Here is a 20,407-nt window from a genome sequence, read left to right on the forward strand (position 1 = left end):
AACAGCTGAAAGGCACCAGTGGCATACAGGGGGAAACTGAAGTGTCTGGCATCAAGATGAGCAGAGGCCATAGTTCCTTTTCTGAACTGTCCCCACTACAGAGCTGGCAAGCTGGTGCCATATCTGAGACTCCATCAACCTGGCTAACACTATTTGACCCACCTTGGAGATCCCCAGAAAATCCACCGCAACCAATTTAAGGGCCCACCCAAGCTTCCTGTCCATGTGAATGGTTGGTCACGTCTCATGCTTTACAACTTCCTAAATCCTATCAAATAAGCAACAGCTGGCCTCAGTGAGTCCCAGGACCAACACTAGTGGAAGCCAGCCTAGATTCACAGTTTGGTTTCACCTAGGAACCTCTAATCCCCGTACAAGTAGCAGCCATCTCTGATTGCTTTATAGCCCAGGAGGGTGGCCCCAGGCAGAACACAGGGGCTAAACTTGACAAGCACCACCGGGGAACCCCAGAGCCAGCACACCCAGTGGATAGCTACAGACCATGTAGGAGCTCCACCACTCTGCCCACGCACAGCTGATCCTCCATGGTTGGTGGAGGTTGGTGATAAGTGGTCACAGCCAATCCTTGCAGCTGACTGGCCTGGGTAAATCCCTCCCATTGATCTGCCAACAGCAACCAAGTCTCAACTACAAGAGAAGGGTGTACTCAGCCCACATGAAGGGTACACTTCACATACCCAGCTTGCAGATAAGGGGAGGCTATGGCACTGGAACCTACAGAGCACCTACTACATTAGGCCATACTACCAAGACACGGAGTCAAAGCAGCTCTACCTAATACATAGAAACAAACACAGGGAGGCTACCAAAACGAGGAGATGAAGTAACATGGCTCAAATGAAAGAACAGAACAAAACTCCAGAAAAAGAGCTAAACAAAATGGAAATAAGCAATCTATCAGATGCAAAGTTTAAAACACTAGTTATAAGGATGTTCAAGGAACTTAGTGAGAACCTCAGCAGCATAAAAAACATCAAGTCAGAAATGAAGAATTCACTAATTGAAATAAAGAACAATTTACAAGGAATCAACAGTAGAGTGGATGAAGCTGAGAATCAAATCAATGATTTGGAACATAAGGAAGCAAAAACCAACCAATCAGAACACCAAAAAGAAAAAAGAATCCTCCCCCCCCCAAAAAAAAATGAGGGTAGTATAAGCAGCCTCTGGGACAACGTCAAGAGATCCAACATTTGCATCATAGGGGTGCCAGAAGTAGAAGAGCAAGAAAATGGAAATCTATTTGAAAAAATCACAAAAGAAAACTTTCCTAACTTGGTGAAGGAAATAAACATGCAATTCCAGGAAGCACAGAGAATCCCAAACAAAATGGATGCAAGAGGCCCACTCCAAGACACATCATAATTAAAATGCCAAAGTTAAAGATAAAGAGAGAATCTTAAAAGCAGCAAGAGAAAAGAAGTTAGTTACCTACAGGGGAGTTCCCAAAAGACCATCAGCTGATTTCTCCAAAGAAACTTTGCAGGCAAGAAGGGATTGGCAAGACATATTCAAAGTCATGAAAATCAGGAACCTACAACCAAGATTGCTCTACCCAGCAAAGCTACCATTTAGAATTGAAGGGTAGATAAAGAGCCTCCCAGATAAGAAACAACTAAAGGAGTTCATCATCACCAAACCATTACTATATGAAATGTTAAAGAGACTTATTTAAGGAAAAGATCAAAACTATGAACAATAAAATGGCAAAAAATACAAATATATCAACAATTAAATCCGAAAAACAAACTAAGCAAATGAGAAGAACAGAGACAGAATCATGGATACAGAGAGCATTTTGATGGTTGCCAGAAGAAGGGGGAAATGGGGGAATGGGTGAAGCAGTGAAGTAGTTACAGAATAGCCATGGGGATGTAAAGTACAGTATAGGAAATGAAGTAGTGGAAGAACTTATACGCATGACCCAAGGACATGAACAATGGTGGGAGGATTGATTGCCTGAGGGAGTGGGCCGTGCTGGGTTGAGGTTGGGGCCAAGGGGGAAAATGTCAGAACTATAATAGCATAATTAATAAAAAAAATTTTTAATTATATAAAGAGCCCTGGCTGGTGTAGCTCAGTGGATTGAGCTGGCCTGCAAATCAAAGGTTCACCTTTTGATTCCCAGGTGGGGCACATGCCTGGGTTGTGGGCCAGGTCAGGTCCCCAGTGGGGGGCATGCAAGAGGCAACCACACATTGATGTTTCTCTCCCTCTTTCTCCCTCCCTTCCCCACTGTCTAAAATAAATAAATAAAAATCTTTTTAAAAATTATATAAAGAAAATATCTTTATATACCTCATAATTGGCTCTCCATTTATGTAACAGCTGATAAAAATTCTGTTTAAATGATTCTCAATTCACTATTAGCCTTTAACTCTTTCATCTGAGTAATCAAACTATTTTAAACCTGTTTTTATGTCTTCCATTACTGCATTGCTCTTCTCTACTTACTCTGTATATTATTCTAAACCACTTTTTAAAAAAACTACAATGCACCAATCTATTAAAGCACAACTAGGGCTGAATGAAATGATTCCCCCCCAGTTCTTGCAAGTAATGTACTATTAAGAAATCAAAATTTAATACTAGCACTATTATGCTAACTTTTGATTTCCATGTAAGAATAAGGAGAACCATTTTAATAGCTCTGCCCTTGGCTACTAGGCTAATAGCCTCTCTGGGAAACCTATGATCCTACTACTACCTCTCATAATCTTCCTGCCCAGGATGGTTTTTTCAAATCCCTAGTTCTTCCTCTGGGTGAAGCATTTTTCTTTGTCTGAGAAAATTGCATTGCCTTAAGAAGTCTCTTGTATTGTTAAGGGAAAAGAAGACTTCTTTCCTGCTGTCCAGATCAACTTCAGAGATCTGTGGAATTATGCATACCATATCAGATTATTCTAATATCCCAGGCACTGTCCTTGCTTTTCCTTTCTCTCCTTTCCATCAAAACAGTGTGACTAAGGAAAGCTGCAACTTCAAGGTTGGTACTTTTGCATGTACCTGACCCACTAATGTCAAGTAATGAAAATTTTTTCCCTGACCTATTTCCTATACTTCAAAAATGTTTTTAAATCATCCCCAAGTAAGGCTGTGTAAACTTAAGATAACTTGGATTGAACTAAGTAAGAGAAATATATTTCTCCCTTTGTCTTGGACATATTTCTTTCTTATTAGATACTTAAACTGACAAAAAGAGAAGTAAGGAGGAAAGACCAAAGTAACATAGGGTAAGGAGAATTGGGCTGAGGGTCCTAGCTCTGTCACCTGTATTCTATGTAACCCTGTGTAAGTCACTTCATCTATCTAGATCTTAGTTCCCCCATATTTAAATTAAAAGGAAAGGGTAGAGGATTGGACTAAACAACCATTGACATTTTCTTCCAGGTTTAATATCCTATACTGTAAATAAATATTTTTGAGGTATGTGATGAAATAGAAGAAAACAGAAAATTTTTTTAAAAACCTTCAATATGGTGACAATTAGTGACACCTATTCCTGTGTGCCAGCCTGGGAATTTAGCAATGAAGGAAGCAGATATGTCCCTGCCCTCATCAGGCCTAATAGCAGACAGGAGGGCCAACATTAAAAATATAAATATGATTACAGTCACACCATTAACTACTGAGTGAATTGATTTATTGTACTTTTCCCCCAAAAGCACAGTTTTATTTATATAGAATCCTAACCACTTTAGTAGCAGGAGTGGGAGAGGTTCCTATTTCAATCCAGTGGCCTCCATAATGTTGGTCTGTTGTTACCAAACACACAGGCAAGCAGCGTCACGGATTTGGTAAACTAACTACAATGTTCAGTCCCTCTCTGCTAGAGCAACAAGGTGAGCGTCAATCTCTGCTTCTGTAAGAATCCTGAATTTAGGATTTTTGATTGTAACTACTTCAACTTCTATTTCTGAAGGTTTGAAATCAATTGATAGAACAGTAAACAGGCATATAATTGCAGTTTCCACTGTCCATTCAAATGTCCAATCAAATTTATTCTTCACTTTTTTTCAAGAAAGCTGGTTGACTCAGTTTGTTTTACTTATGCTGTAGTGGCTTTAAACCCACAGTAGTAACCTGCAGGATCACACTTGCACACCTGAGGGCTTTGTTCTTCACCTGTACCAATTAAAATCATACAACAACCAAGTGGCCTCGTTTTAGCATTCCGTGTATAGGCCTGAAAAATACTAGCGATTCTTTCACACAGCATGTCCACAGGAATCTCATAACCATACCTGTATTTCCAATTAGCTGCCCCATAGCGTGCCCCCTGTACCTGGCATCTGCTGTCAGCTGTCATTCCTATCACCACACAACCAATGTTTTCAGTTATCTTAAATAAGTGAGTCACTGTGCTGGAATCCGATAATTTGTTGGGTACTTTCTTCCGTGTGACAACTACTGCACAGTCTTTCCCTCTGACAGCTGCTGATGTAAGGCTGCCCTGGTTAATAGCCTTAAAAGCATATTTTGGTAGAGCCAGCCTTCAGGTGAAAAAATGGTAATGTGGCAATCAAAACCAGACCGGAACCACGGAACATGTAGGTGCACCCACTACTTCAAGAACAGTACCTGAGCCCTGTACCTCCCACACCAGGCATACAAGCCCCTCCAGAAGTTGTAGCATCTGCTTCCCAATTTATTATCCTCTTAATAGGCTACCTAGTCTAATATGGGCATTAGAAAAGGTTTCCATGGGAAACTCATAAGCTGAGACCTGACTCAAGGAGAGTCTCAGAACATTAGGAAGCATTTTTTTCCAAAGTATAAGGAAAAGTTTACTTAGAAAGTAACAGAGGTAGTAGAAGGGCCCTTGGAGCTTCTGAGAAAGAGGGAGAGAGATTATCACCTGAAGGTATAAAAGAGGGAGGAAAGGTACAGGTGTGCTCTGGGAAACAGAAACAAGGGGGGGAGAGAGAGAGAGAGAGAGAGAGAGAGAGAGAGAGAGAGAGACTGAGAGAGATACATCCCTTGAGAGACAAAAGAGGGAGGAAAGGTAAGAGCATGCTCCATAGAGAGCGCCACTGAGAAAGCATGTTTTAAATAAGAAAAATGGAGAAAAGGAAGAAGGGAAATAGAAATTATAATCAAAAGAACCAAAAAAAAGTTGAAAAGGAGAGGAAAAATGAAAATTATTATATATAAAGGGTGGCCAAGGTTTGCATAATATCTACTTCAGGGTTAGAAATTTCAGAATTTAGCCAAATTTTAATTTCAAAATTATCTTGAACACTAATTACAACATAAGTTTGTATTCTGGTAAGTGAAATTATTAATTATCAGCTCTGGATATAAGTACATTCTATTGATATAAGTACATCAGTTCTGGAACAGTACATTCTACTGAGATCACAAAGTAATCCATTGCTGTGCCCAGGGAATTGTGCCATGTCATCACTCTACGATTTTATTACTTGGTAATGAAGTACACAGAGAACAAATTCCTCCTGTGTCTGAGATGAGACAGGACCCTGGCTACCAGAAATATGTACAATGTGTGACATATCTGCTTAGCATGATAGAGACTAACCTGGCAATCACAAACAGTTTATGTCAACCTTATATACACTCACAGAAAATAAACTGTCTAGGAGAGAATAGCCCCAAGACCACCTGTCTGATAATAGGAAGCTTTACTGGTTTGCCTTCTTTCAGCCCGTGTCTAGAGCTGTCCTCTCATTTCCTGGTTTGACAGTACCAGGAGAGGGGAGTTCCAGCCAAGATGGAGGTGTAGGTAGAGACCCTCCGCTTCCTGACACAACCAAAAGGAGGATAACAACCAATCTGAAATCAATCAACAACCAAAAGTGTCAGAAAATGAAACTGCATGGGACTCCAACAACCAAGGAATTAAAGAAAAAATCAACCAGAAAAACCAGACCAGTAAGGCAGCGGACCATGCAGGCCAACTCAGAAAAACCACAGCGACGCGGTGGCCCTTGGGGCCGGGGCTAGCTGCAGAGCTCCATGGGCTGCAAAGGAGGGGCTGACTTAAGGGGACTCAGAGGTGGCTGCGGGCAACGGCTGGGGGTGCCGCAGTAGGAGAAGCTCCCAGTCTCACACAACAGTCCAACAGTCCGACAGTCCGAGAGTCCGTTGAAAAGTGCACTAAAGAGGAGCAGGCTAGCCACACAGTTCCCTCTCTGGTGCCTCCCCCACAGGCAGCTCGCTGAGCAGCCAAGAGAGTTGCCCTGCCTGGGTGAATACCTAAGGCCCCACCCCCCTACAACCTATCATCTGCACCAAGACAAAGAAATGTGGCCCAAATGAAAGAACAGAGCATAACCTCAGAAAGAGAGCTAAGCGATGAGGAGATTGCCAACCTATCTGATGGAGAGTTTCAAGCCCTGGTAATCAAAATGCTCACAGATCTGATTAAGCTTGGTCAAAAACTGAAAAAAATAAATGAAGGATACCCAAAGTGAAATAATGTTCAGGGAACCAACAGTGACAGGAAGGAAACCAGTACTCAAAGCAATGATTTGGAGCAAAAGGAAAAAAATAAACATCCATCCATATCAAAATGAACAAACAATTCAAAAAAGTGAAGAGAGTCTTACAAACCTCTGGGACAACCTGAAACATTCCAATATCCAAATTATAGGGGTGCCAGAAGGAGAAGAGGAAGAACAAAAAATCGAAAATGTATTTGGACAAATAATGAAGGAAAATTTCTCCAATCTGGTGAAGGAAATAGACTTCCAGGAAGTCCAGGAAGCCCCGAGAGTCCCAAGGAAGTTGGATCCAAGGAGGAACACACCAAGGCACATCATCATTAAATTACCCAAGATTAAAGATAAGGAGAGAATCTTAAAAGCAGCAAGAGAAAAGGAAACAGTTACCTATAAAGGAGTTCCCAAAAGACTCAGTTGATTTCTCAAAGGAAACCTTGTAGGCAAGAAGGGGCTGAAAGGAAGTATTCAAAGTCATGAGAGGCAAGGACCTACATCCAAGAATACTCTATCCAGCAAAGCTTTCATTCACAATGAAAGGGCAGGTAAAGTGCTTCCCAGATAAGGTAGAGTTAGAGGAGTTCATCATCACCAAGCCATTATTATATGAAACGTTAAAGGGACTTATCTAAGAAAAAGGAGATAAAACATATGAACAGTAAAATGACAACAAACTCACAACCTAAAAGAAAAGAAAAAATGACAAAAACTAAGCAAACAACTAGAACAGGAACAGAATCAGAGAAAGGACATCACATGGAGGGATTTCAGTGGGGAGGGGGAAGGGAGGAATGGGAGGGAAGGTACAGGGAAGAAGAAGCATAATTAGTAGGCATAAAATAGATGGGGAGAGAGAAAAAATGGTATAGGAAACAGAGGACTCAGAGAACTTATATGTACAACCCATGGACATGAACTAAGGGGAGAGGAATGCTAGAGGTTTGGGGGGATAAAGGGAGAAAAATTGGGAAAACTGTAATAGCATAATCAATAAAAACTATTTTAAAAAATAAATTTAAAAATATTTATATAAAAAGAGAGTACCAGGAGACTGAGTCTCCATGGTACATCAAACCTCCCCCTTTTTTTCAAGATGACTTCAAAAAGAGCAAGTATCTTGATTAGGAACTTGAGACCTACACATTATGCCCTTAAGAACTTCTGTTGTACTCTGCATTACCTACAGATAAATAACCAACCACAAATAAGCATCAAACTAGAAGAAAATGAGAAGGTTCTAGAGTCTGTAGACTTGGATACTTGTATCAATGGGAGCAATTTCAATTTGTGGCAAAATAGCTTTTTCTTGGTGTGATTGACCCAGCCTTGATTAGATACCAGAACAACTGAGATGTTTAGTAAGTGACCTTTCAGAATATTCTCTGGTGAATAAAGATGAAGACAGGTGCTCATTGTGTTTTGCCTTTTACATGATGAAGGAAAATCATTTCAATAATACCAATAAAACCATGAATTGGCTGCAGAGTTGATGGACAGATTCACTGCGTAAGTACTAAACTGGGACACTTAATAACAAAGTTGAGTTGATTTCACAAACTATCTGGCATGGCAATTGAGCCCGAATGCCAAACAAATTAAGCCTAGGAAACAAATGTAAAAAAATAAACAAATGAAGGAGTGGACAAGCTGTTCCTTCCTATGTCACAGATCACCCATACCTTCCTATTTCTCTCCTAAACAGGATCTAAGATGCTCATTAGACCCTGTTAGAGAAAGGCAGTGCAGCATATTGATTAAAAGCTTAGATTCTAGGGCTAACCTGCCTTGGTTTAAATCCTGACTCCATCACTACTTACATAACATTAAACAAGTTACTTCAACTCTCTATGCCTCAATTTCCTCATCTTTAGAGAACATACTAAAGTCTACCTAATAAGACTGTTGTGATAGGGAGAAAAGGTATACAACTGTAACTAATAACAATAAAAATTTTTTAAAAAAGACTATTATGAGTCTGAAATGAGTTAATATTGGTAAAGTGCTTAAAAGGCACATGGCACATATAGTAAGTTCTATAAAAGTACTCGTGGAATTGAAATGTTTAGTAGGATATCTTAACTTGTTAATTTGATATTATTAAGTTAAATTATAATAACAAATTCAAAAATACTGTTCCTTTGACTTTATGTGGCCTTTTTATATGTCTCTATCATTTTCAATTGTTTTATCATCATAATAATCATCAACACTACTATTGTTATTCCTATTATACCAGTATGATCTTGGCAAGGCAATTGCCTTATAATCTATTGATCTCATGTGTATCCATGAGAAGTAAACATGGAGGTACTATAAGATCTCAAGGCTACTTTTAGGCTCCTCACAAGAATCCCTGTAATAGACAAAGGAATTCAAAATAATTAAAGTAATAAAACAGTTTTATCTATTAGTAGCCCATAAAGTCATTATATCAAGTACATCTCAATTGTTTAAATAATAATCTATATAGACAAAAGATCACTGACCTTCAAATAGCAACCTAGAAAATTTTATACTTATTCCAGGATGCTGGACTGGCATTGTTCACAAAATGTGGGTCACTCACAGATTTATAACACATTAAAGCTGGAGAAATAAATATGATTGTGTAACAGGTATGACTTTAAGTCTAAAAATCAGGGATACAAGAAATAGTGTGTTGCCTTAATTTCTTTTAATTACCTTAAATCTGACTTTGAGCCCCAGTCATGTGGCTGCTGGAGAAATGCTATGCTATCCATTATTTGGGTTCCCAATTCCCAAGTTGTGCCAAGATCCTGGGATCTTTCAGCACTGAAGCATGAGAGAGTTTCTCAGTCATCTATACAGACTGCTAAGAGATCTGTTTTCACAATAGATTGTGACCCCTGCCAGTCCAGCATGTCACTTTTTCTGGGCGTACTTGGAGCACTGGAGTCTTAGGCAAGGCTGGGAGTCCCTGACCCTGGGGCCCAAGTTTCCTTTTTTTAAAAAAATATATTTATTGATTATGCTATTACAGTTGTCCCATTTCCCCCCTTCACTCCACTCCACTCCATCCTGCCCATCCCCTCCCTCCCATATTCCCCCCTTTAGTTCATGTCCATGGGTCATACTTATAAGTTCTTTGGCTTCTACATTTCCTACACTATTCTTACCCCGCCCCCTGTCTATTTTCTACCTACCATTTATGGTACTTATTCTCTGTACCTTACCCCCCCTTTCCCTCCCACTCCCCTGTTGATAACTCTCCATGTGATCTCCTTTTCTGTGGTTCTGTTTCCCTTCTAGTTGTTTGCTTAGTTTGCTTTTGTTTTTGTTTTAGGTGTGGTTGCTATTAACTGTGAGTTTGCTGTCATTTTTACAGTTCATCTTTTTTATCTTCTTTTTCTTAGGTAACTCCCTTTAACATTTCATATAATAAGGATGATCTCCTTTAACTTGACCTTATCTGAGAAGCACTTTATCTTCCCTTCCATTCTAAATGAAAGCTTTGCTGGATAGAGCAATCTTGGATGTAGGTCCTTGCCTTTCATGACTTGGAACACTTCTTGCCAGCCCCTTCGAGCCTGTAAGGTCTCTTTGGAGAAATCAGCTGACAGTCTTATGGGAACTCCTTTGTAGGTAACTGTGTCCTTTTCTCTTGCTGCTTCTAAGATTCTCTCCTTCTCTTTCATCTTGGGGAATGTACTTATGATGTGCCTTAGTGTGTTCCTCCTTGGGTCCAGCTTCTTGGGGACTCTCTGTGCTTTCTGGACTTCCTGGAATCTATTTCCTTTGCCAGATGAGGGAAGTTCTCCTTCATTATTTGTTCAAATAAGTTTTCAATTTTTTGTTCTTCCTCTTCTCCTTCTGGCACCCCTATAATTCGGATGTTGGAACGTTTCAAGATGTCCTGGAGGTTCCTAAGCCTCTCCTGATTTTTTTGAATTCTTGTTTCTCCATTCTTTTCTGGTTGGATGTTTCTTTCTCCCTTCTGGTCCACACCGTTGATTTGAGTTCCAGTTTCCTTCCCATCACTATTGGTTCCCTGTACATTTTCCTTTGTTTTTCTCTTAGCATAGTCCTCATTTTTTCATCTAATTTGAGACCAAATTCAACCAGTTCTGTGAGCTTCCTGATTACCAGTGTTTTGAAGTGTGCATCTGATAAGTTGGCTATCTCTTTGCTGTTTAGTTGTATTTTTTCTGGAGCTTTGATGTGTTCTTTCATTTGGGCCATTTTTTTTTGTCTTGGCACGCCTGTTACATAAAGAGGCAGAGCCTTAGTTGTTCACAGGGGTGGGCCCTGTGATGCTATATGTGGGGGAGGGGCCAAGAGGGAGCAATGGCGCTTGCTCCACTCTGCCAGTTTTAGGTCACTCCCTCCGCTACCCACAATCAAATTGGGCCCCTCTTTTGCTGATTCCCGAGTGGGTGGGCTTGTGCACGCTCTAGGCCCCTGTGGGTCTCTCCAACGAACTCTCCTGTGAGGCTGGGAGTTTCTCCTGCTGCTGCCTCAACCCCATGGGTGTTTTCACTCAGAGGTTTGAGGCTTTATTTCTCCTGCACTGGAGCCCTGGGTTGTGTGGTCTGCTTTGCTCCCCCGCCATTCCTCCCAGTTTATCTATGCACGAATGTGGGGCCTGAGGGTCTGCCAGCCACTACCTTGTGGGGTCTGCACCCTGGCCTGCCCAATTCTACAATCTGCCACCTAGCTGGGTCCACCAGCCACCACCTTGCTGTGAGTCCTCTCCACCGCCGCTGCCCGTCTCTGCCCCTCCTACCAGTCTGGATGAATGTTTCTTCTTTATCTCCTTGGTTGTTGGACTTCCATACATACAGTTCGATTTTCTGTCAGTTCTGGTTGTTGTTTTTCTTTTAATTGTTGTTGTCCTTCTTTTGGTTGTGGGAGGAGGCACATTGTGTCTACCTATGCCCCCATCTTGGCCAAATGCTCCCAAGTTTCTAATAAGCACAAATCCCAGTGACTTTTATTCCCTTCCCAGTCTCTTTCTTTCTCTTTCTTACCCCTCCAGAGCATAAGTTATACTAGATGAAGATAATACCCTATTAGAAGGAAAGAAGACTTAGTGACATCAAAATTTGTATTTATATTCTTCAAAAAAATATCTGAAGCAAGGTATTTCTAAAGGTCGGGGCTATGCACTTGAATTGGAGTAGAAATAAATACATGGCAAAATACAAAGTAATACACACTTCCAAAATTATCACACATCAAAAGCCCAATTTAATGGTTTTTCTTATCTGAAAGACTGGGCTCTGAATAACTTTTGACTTTCAAAAAATAAAATCTGAGAACCAAGATGGCGGCGTAGGTAGACACACTGCGCCTCCTCGCACAACCAGAACTGACAGAAAATCGAACAGCAAGGAAGTCCGACACCAAGGACATAAAAAAGAAACATACATCCAGACCGGTAGGAGGGGCGGAGAGGACTCGTGTGGCCATGGCGGGATCAAGACTGGCGGAGTGTGGGACGAAACGGGCAGGCAGTCTGACCACTAGCAGACCCCACGGTCCCACATTCACACACAGATAAACCGAGAGGGCCGGACTCAGAGTGGCGGAGAACACGGCAGGCAGAGTGGCAGGTAGCACCCCTTGGTCCCACACTCACGCACAGATAAACCGGCACCAACGGCGGGGAGTGAAGCAGACCGGGGAGTGAAGCAGACCGTGTAACCCAGGGCTCCAGTGCAGGGAAACAAATCCTCAAACCTCTGATTGAAAACACCCGTGCGGGTTGGGGTGGCAGCAGGAGAGACTCCCAGCCTCACAGGAGAGGTTGTTGGACAGACCCACAGGGGCCTAGAGTGTGCACAAGCCCACCCACTCAGGAACGAGCACCAGAGGGGCCCAATTTGATTGTGGGTAGCGGAGGGAGTGACTGAAACCCGGAAGAGTGGAGCGGGTGCCATTGCTCCCTCTTGGCCCCTCCCCCACGTACAGCATCACAGAGCAGACCAGCCATTACCCCGCCCAGGTGAACACCTAAGGCTCTGCCCCTTTAAGCAACAGACCACCAAGACAAAAAAAAAAAAAAAAAAAAAAAAGGCCCAAATGACAGAACACTTCAAAGCTCCAGAAAAAATACAACTAAGCGAGAAAGAGATAGCCAACCTATCGGATGCACAGTTCAAAACACTGGTTATTAAGACGCTCACAGAATTGGTTGAATTTGTTCGAAAACTAGATGAAAAAATGAAGCCTATGCTAAGAGAAACAAAGGAAAATGTACAGGGAACCAATAGTGATGGGAAGGAAACTGGGACTCAAATCAATGGTGTGGACCAGAAGGAAGAAAGAAACATCCAACCAGAAAAGAAGGAAGAAACAAGAATTCGGAAAAATGAGGAGAGCCTTAGGAACCTCCAGGACATCTTGAAACGTTCCAACATCCGAATTATAGGGGTGCCAGAAGGAGAAGAGGAAGAACAAAAAATTGAAAACTTATTTGAACAAATAATGAAGGAGAACTTCCCCAGTCTGGCAAAGGAAATAGACTTCCGGGAAGTCCAGGAAGCTCAGAGAGTCCCAAAGAAGCTGGACCCAAGGAGGAACACACCAAGGCACATCATAATTACATTACCCAAGATTAAACGCAAGGACCTACGTCCAAGATTACTGTATCCAGCAAAGCTATCATTTAGAATGGAAGGGAAGATAAAGTGCTTCTCAGATAAGGTCAAGTTAAAGAAGTTCATCATCACCAAGCCCTTATTATATGAAATGTTAAAGGGAGTTACCTAAGAAAAGAAGATAAAAAATATGAAAAGTAAAATTGACAGCAAACTCACAGTTATTAACAACCACACCTAAAACAAAAACAAGAGCAAACTAGGCAAACAACTAGAACAGGAACAGAACCATAGAGATGGAGATCACATGGAGGGTTGTCAATAGGGGAGTGGGAGGGGGAGAGGCGGGGAAAGGTACAGAGAATAAGTAGCATAGATGATAGGTGGAAATTAGACAGGGGGAGGGTAAGAATAGTATAGGAAATGTAGAAGCCAAAGAACTTATAAGTATGACCCATGGACATGAACTATAGGGGGGGAATGTGGGAGGGAGGGGGTGGGCAGGATGGAGTGGAGTGAAGGGGGGAAATGGGACAACTGTAATAGCATAATCAATAAATACATCAAAAAATAAAAATAAAAAAATAAAAATAAAATAAAATAAAATAAAATCTACTCTTAATCAATGCCTCTGACATCTTTTAAGAATATTCAAAGACTCTGCCAACCCTGAGACAGAACCAACAGAATTCATTTTTAAATTACAAGAAATAATGTTGACTTCAAACTATGAAAACTCACCTTTTATTTTACAAGTGACTGTCTTAGTTCTGGCTGCTATAACAAATTACCACAGATTGGTTGGCTTAAGCAACAAACATTTCTCACAATTCTGGTGGCTAGAAATCCAAGATTAAGTCACTAACAGATGCATCTGGTGAGATCGCAGTCCCTGGTTCATAGATGTCCATCATCTCGCTGTGTACTCACATGACAAAACGAATCAGAGCTCTCTGGAGTCTCTTTTACAGGGGTGCTAATCTCATTCATGTGGGTCCCACCCTCACGACCTGACCACCTCCCACAGGCCCCCCTCCTGATACCATCACATCAACAAATGGATCTGGGGGAACACAAAATAGTCCATAACAGTGATAACCCCAGATGAAAAACAATAGCTCATGTTTGCTATAAACTTACTAGAGGCCACTTCAATCAACTTATAAAATTCTCACAATTCTATGAGATAAAACCCATAACTATCCCTATTTGCAGGTGAGGAAGCTGAGTTACAAACCAGTAAAGCAATTTGTCTGGGCGCCAAGTTTGTCCCATCAGCCCCACCTAGTGGTGCCACTCCAGTTCACAGGCTGGCAAGTGGCAGAGCCAGGGTGGGAATCCAGATTGAACATCAGTGCCATGCAATCAGCATGGCTTTTCTTTCTTTTTTTTTTTTAACAATGTGTTATGCTGAGAATTTCACAAATCAATCAAGAGAGATAGAATCTTTCTCTAAGCACATATGCTCACTATTTCACCAACTGCTCCCATTCTATGGCTGCTCTAAACCGTCCTTGTGATGAGATATAATCTACCTCTGTGGGGGAACTGCCTCCCCAGTGGCTTGGGTTCTACTCTCTGGAGTTGCAGAGTGAGTTTGCTTTCACATGGCAGCCCCTCAAACCCCTAAATGCAGTTTTCATATCTCCCTTGAGTCTTGCTTTCATCCTTTAGTTCCTTTAATTCCACCAAGTTCGTGCCCACTGAGGCAACTGAGTGCAGCAGTTCAGTGCCTGTGTTTGGGAAACCCCTACTTACTAGCTGGCACATTTGAATACCTTTCCTAAACTCTCTAGGCCTCAGATGCCTTATCTGCAAAGCAAGCATAATAATAATTCCCACATCGTAGGACTGTTGTGAGTGTTAATTTAGATAACACATGTAAAGGGCTTAGCACCTGCCTGGCACTTATTAAGTGCTTAATAACTGTTTCTTGTTTTGATTATGATTATTACTCCTAACATCCCAAGTTCAGTACTGCCCACTCTTCCCTGCTCAAAGGGAGACCAACACATACAGAATGACCTACACAAATGATTTCTGACCTCAGCGTGACACAGTGTCACAGAAAGTAGCCTAACCTAGATGGTTTGCCTAATGGATCTGTGTTTATGGAATGATTGTATACCCCTAAAATTCAGATATTGAAACCCTAACCCCAACATGATGGTGTTTGGAGGTGGTAGACCCTTTAAAAGGTAATGAGGTCATGCAGGTGGAGCCCTCAGGAATAGGATTAGTGCCTTTTATAAGAAGAGGGCCAAGAGCTCTCTCACTCTCTTTCCACCATATGAGGATACTTAAGAAGTCAGCAGGCTGCAACCCAGAAAAGGGCACTCATGGGAATTCAACCCTGGTCTTGGACTTCCAGCTCCCACAACCATGAGAAGTAAATTTCTATTGTTTAAAAGTCACCTAGATTCCTGGCTTGTGTGGCTCAGTGGAGTGAGTGTCAGCTTTTGAACCAAAGGGTCACTGGTTTGATTCCCAGTTGGGGCACATGCCTGGGTTGCAAGGCAACCACACATTGGTGTTTCTCTCCCTTTATTTCTCCCTCCCGTCCCCTCTCTAAAAACAAATAAATAATTTTTTTTAAGTCACCTGGACTATGCTACTTAGTTAGTTCAGCTTAAACAAAGACAATCTGGTTTCTAAAAAATTAGCTTGCTTAGAACTGCTATGGAGGTTAATTTTGATAGAGTATGTCTGCCACCTACTGTAATTTTTGTGAATTGCCAGCCAACAATGTTCTTTTACCTAAGAAAAACTTGGAATAAAAACTACACTAACACTATTCTAAGAACTAAGGGAAATGCTGCAAAGAATACTGCAAGGGTTTGAGATGACCCCAAAATTACACCCCTTTTCTACCTTGTGACCAGTAAATAAGGTGATTAGAAGCCAAACATCACTTTTGTTATTAATAAAGCTGATGTTAGAGCATGTTGTATAGAGTATCAGAGCTAAATTACACCTTTAATGCTGACCCCCAAATTGGACTGAGCCAGGTACAAGCAGTGCTGAATCACTATAAACCTTTCCACATGGGAGCCCATCCTTATAAAACTTAGTGCCCAGAGGAAGAGAGAAGAACCAATGCTGCCTGAGAGCAGGAAGGAGAGACAAATATCCCCTTTCTCCTTCCAAACTCACCCATCAGATGTGGTGCAACATTCCCCACCCCACAGTATGGAGTGAATGCATGTCCACCCACAAGGAAGGAACTGTCAGGAAGAAAGAATGACCTCCCACCTCCTGTCCCACCACAACCCTGCCTTAAAAAGCTCAGGAAATTGTAAACTGCTAAGAATAAATAACTCATATAAACAGTAGTAGCAACAAGGACAAAGAACTAAATTTAAAATTTTTTATTTTTATTTTTCACCTACTCAGACCGCCAATAGGTAACAGAATGTTAAATCTCTTTGTCGTGAGAATTAAATTAGCAAACACATAGAAAGCACTTAGCACACACCTGTTTCTACTCTTTGTGAAGAGAATCTTTTAAAGAGTAAAACAAACTATCTCTTCTACACTCAAAGTCCTCCATAAGCTTCCGACTGTGCTCAGAGTAAAACCTAATACTATAAAGCGACCTACAAAGCCCTGTGTAATCTGGCTCTGAGGGTCTTCCTCACATTTCCTATTATTCTCCCCTCTTCACTCCACTGGTTGCCCACCCTCCAGCATGCCCAGCAGGCTCCCTCCTCAGAGTCTTCTGCACTCTCTCCTCCCATATAGCTTCATGCTCACTCCTCTTTCCTCACATGTCACCATCTCAATGGGTCTTATCTGCTTACAACCCCAATTACCACCCCGTCCTGCTCAGCACTCTTTATACCCCAACCTCACTTCAGTTTTCCCTTTAGCGCTTAGCACTACCTGACATTATAGATACATGTTATGGATTTTTTGTCTTTGTCTCCCATCGCGACAGACACATGCATACACAACTATGGAATGAAGCTCCAGCAGAGCAGAGATTGATTTATTGTGTTCATGGCTATATCCCCATACTCTAGAATACATGGTAGAGCCCTTACTCAGTAAAAGTTTGTGGAAAATTAACACAATAGGAGAACCAAGATGGCGGCATAGGTAGACACACTGCGCCTCCTCGCACAACCAGAACTGACAGAAAATCTAACAGCAAGGGGGACCAACACCAAGGAAATAGAAAATAAACATTCATCCAGACGGGTAGGAGGGGCGGAGACGGGCACCGGGGTGGAGAGGACTTGCGTGGCTGTGGCAGGACTGAGACTGGCGGAGTGTGGGACGAACGGGGCAGGCAGTCTGACCACTAGCACACCCTGTGGCCCCACATTCGCACAGATAAACCCAGAGGGCCGGACTCAGAGTGGCGGAGAACGGGGCAGGCAGAGTGGCGGGTAGCACCCCACGGCCCCACATTCATGCACAGATAAACAGGACAAACGGTGGGGAGTGAAGCAGACCGTGCAACCCAGGCAAACCTCTGATTGAAAACGCCCATGGGGGTTGGGGCAGCAGCTGGAGAGACTCCCAGCCTCACAGGAGAGGTCATTGGACAGACCCACAGGGGCCTAGAGTGTGCACAAACCCACCCACTCGGGAACCAGCACCAGAGGGGCCCAGTTTGATTGTGGGTAGTGGAGTGAAAGATTGAAATCCAGTGGAGTGGAGCGGGTGCCATTGCTCCCTCTCGGCCCCTCCCCCATGTACAGCATCACAGTACAGCGACCAGCCCTTACCCTGCCCCAGGGAACACCTAAGGCTCTGACCCTTTAGAGTAACAGCCGCGCCAAGACAAAAAAAAAAAAAAAAAAAAAAAAAAAGGCCCAAATGACAGAACACTTTAAAGCTCCAGAAAAAATACAACTATGCAATGAAGAGATAGCCAACCTATTAGATGCACAGTTCAAAACACTGATAATCAAGAAGCTCACAGAATTGGTTGAATTTGGTCGAAAACTAGATGAAAAAATGAAGGCTATGCTAAGAGTAACAAAGGAAAATGTACAGGGAACCAATAGTGATGGGAAGGAAACTGGGACTCAAATTAATGGTGTGGACCAGAAGGAAGAAAGAAACATCCAACCAGAAAAGAAGGAAGAAACAAGAATTCAAAAACATGAGGAGAGGCTTAGGAACCTCCAGGACATCTTGAAACGTTCCAACATCCGAATTCTAGGGGTGCCAGAAGGAGAAGAGGAAGAACAAAAAATTGAAAACTTATTTGAACAAATAATGAAGGAGAACTTCCCTCATCTGGCAAAGGAAATAGACTTCCAGGAAGTCCAGGAAGCTCAGAGAGTCCCAAAGAAGCTGGACCCAAGGAGGAACACACCAAGGCACATCATAATTACATTACCCAAGATTAAAGACAAGGAGAGAATCTTAGAAGCAGCAAGAGGAAAGGAAACAGTTACCTACAAAGTGGTTCCCATAAGACTGTCAGCTGATTTCTCCAAAGAGACCTTACAGGCAAGAAGGGGCTGGCAAGAAGTATTCCAAGTCATGAAAGGCAAGGGCCTACATCCAAGATTACTGTATCCAGCAAAGCTATCATTTAGAATGGAAGGGAAGATAAAGTGCTTCTCAGATAAGGTCAAGTTAAAGAAGTTCATCATCACCAAGCCCTTATTATATGAAATGTTAAAGGGAGTTACCTCAGAAAAAGAAGATAAAAAAATATGAACAGTAAAAATGACAGCAAACTCAGTTATTAACGATCATACCTAAAACAAAAACAAGAGCAAATTAGGCAAACAACTAGAACAGGAAGAGAACCATAGAGATGGATATCACATGGAGGGTTGTCAATAGGGGAGTGGGAGGGGGAGAGGGGGGGATGGTACAGAGAATAAGTAGCATAGATGATAGGTGGAAAATAGACAGGGGGAGGGTAAGAATAGTGTAGGAAATGTAGGAGCCAAAGAACTTATAAGTATGACCCATGGACAAGAACTACAGGGGGGGAATGTGGGAGGGAGGGGGTGGGCAGGATGGAGTGGAGTGAGGGGTGGGGAATGGGACAACTGTAATAGCATAATCAATAAATATATTTTTAAAAAAAGAAAATTAACATAATAAATGAACATCCTGCCCAGTTTTCTAAAACTCCACAGACCATCTGTTTGTAAGTCACCTGGTGTGCTTTTGGGAAAATGCAGATTCTGAGGCCCGCCCCAGACCTCCTGAATTAAAATCTGTCAATCCCAGCCAGGAAATTTTTATCTACCTGGAAGCACACAAAAGTTTGGAAACTACTGATCCAGCGCAACCCAGTCATTTTACAGGAAGGCCAAGGCTACAGAGCTAGTTTGCAGAAAACAAACACTATTACTACCATTCCATGTTATTTCCACTGCAAATTATTTTCATTTCTATCAGCGAAAATGGTGTAAAGTTCTTTGGAAAAACTTGAAAAATGACAGTAGCTAGCCTTTGGGGTTCCTACAGAGACACAATGCAACACTAATTAAAATATTTATTTCAGCTCTGACTGGCATGGCTCAATTGAGCATCATCCCACAAAGCAGTAAGTCACTGGTTTGGTTCCCGGTCAGGGCACATGCCTATGTTGCAGGCCTGATACCCAGTTGGGGCGTGTGCAAGAGGCAACCAACCAATGTTCCTCTCTCACATGGATGTTTCTCTCCCTCTAATTCTCCCTCCCATCCCCTCTCTCTCAAATAAATAAATAAAATCTTAAAAAATAAAATATTTATTTCAGATAGTTGCAAAATGAAAAAAAGTAACAAAAAATATGAGTACTTTAAGGATTATATACAATGTTCAGGAAAATATGTTTTAATCATGGAATTTTATTTTAGTCTTTTGACCAAATTTTCCACTCCTACATTTCCTTCCTGTACTAAAGTGTAATCATCCATGTAACTGATTTTAATTGAATATTTCTAGGTGCTCTGCTCTGCTCTAGAGCAGCAGTAACAGGAGACCACTCCCTGCCCTCATGAAACAGACACCAGGGAAATAGTCAGTAAACAGAAAGATGAGTATACCATTCAGAGAGTCCTTAGTGCTGTGAAAGAAAGATAAAACAAATTACTGAGATGGCAGGCAATGGCAGCAATACAGATAGGAGAAGGGGGTGCTATTTTACATGAGGGATTCAGGAAGGACTCTTTGAAGCATTTAAGAGACTTGAATGAAGGAAGGAAATAAACCGAAACAAGGTTAGTGCCCTAAGTCAGAAGTAAGCTTGTTGTGGGTCTCAGGTCAGGTACTCCAGCCACAGGCAGAAACAAAGATCAGTTTGAGAGTGATTTACAAAGAAAATTCTCCCCAAGTGTTGGTGAGGGTGTGGAGAAAAGGAAACACTGAGAACTGTTGGTGGAAATGTAAATTTGTGTAACTACT

General features: G+C 41.9%; 1 pseudogene; it reads right to left on the minus strand.

Moving 5' to 3' along the window:
* Nucleotides 1-3,836: 3,836 nt before the first annotated feature.
* LOC112311089 (proteasome subunit alpha type-6 pseudogene) lies at nt 3,837-13,953 on the minus strand (annotated as a pseudogene).
* Nucleotides 13,954-20,407: the final 6,454 nt, after the last annotated feature.

This window comes from Desmodus rotundus, chromosome 7, assembly GCF_022682495.2.
Source record: "Desmodus rotundus isolate HL8 chromosome 7, HLdesRot8A.1, whole genome shotgun sequence".
In the NCBI taxonomy this organism is placed as follows: Eukaryota; Metazoa; Chordata; class Mammalia; order Chiroptera; family Phyllostomidae; genus Desmodus; species Desmodus rotundus.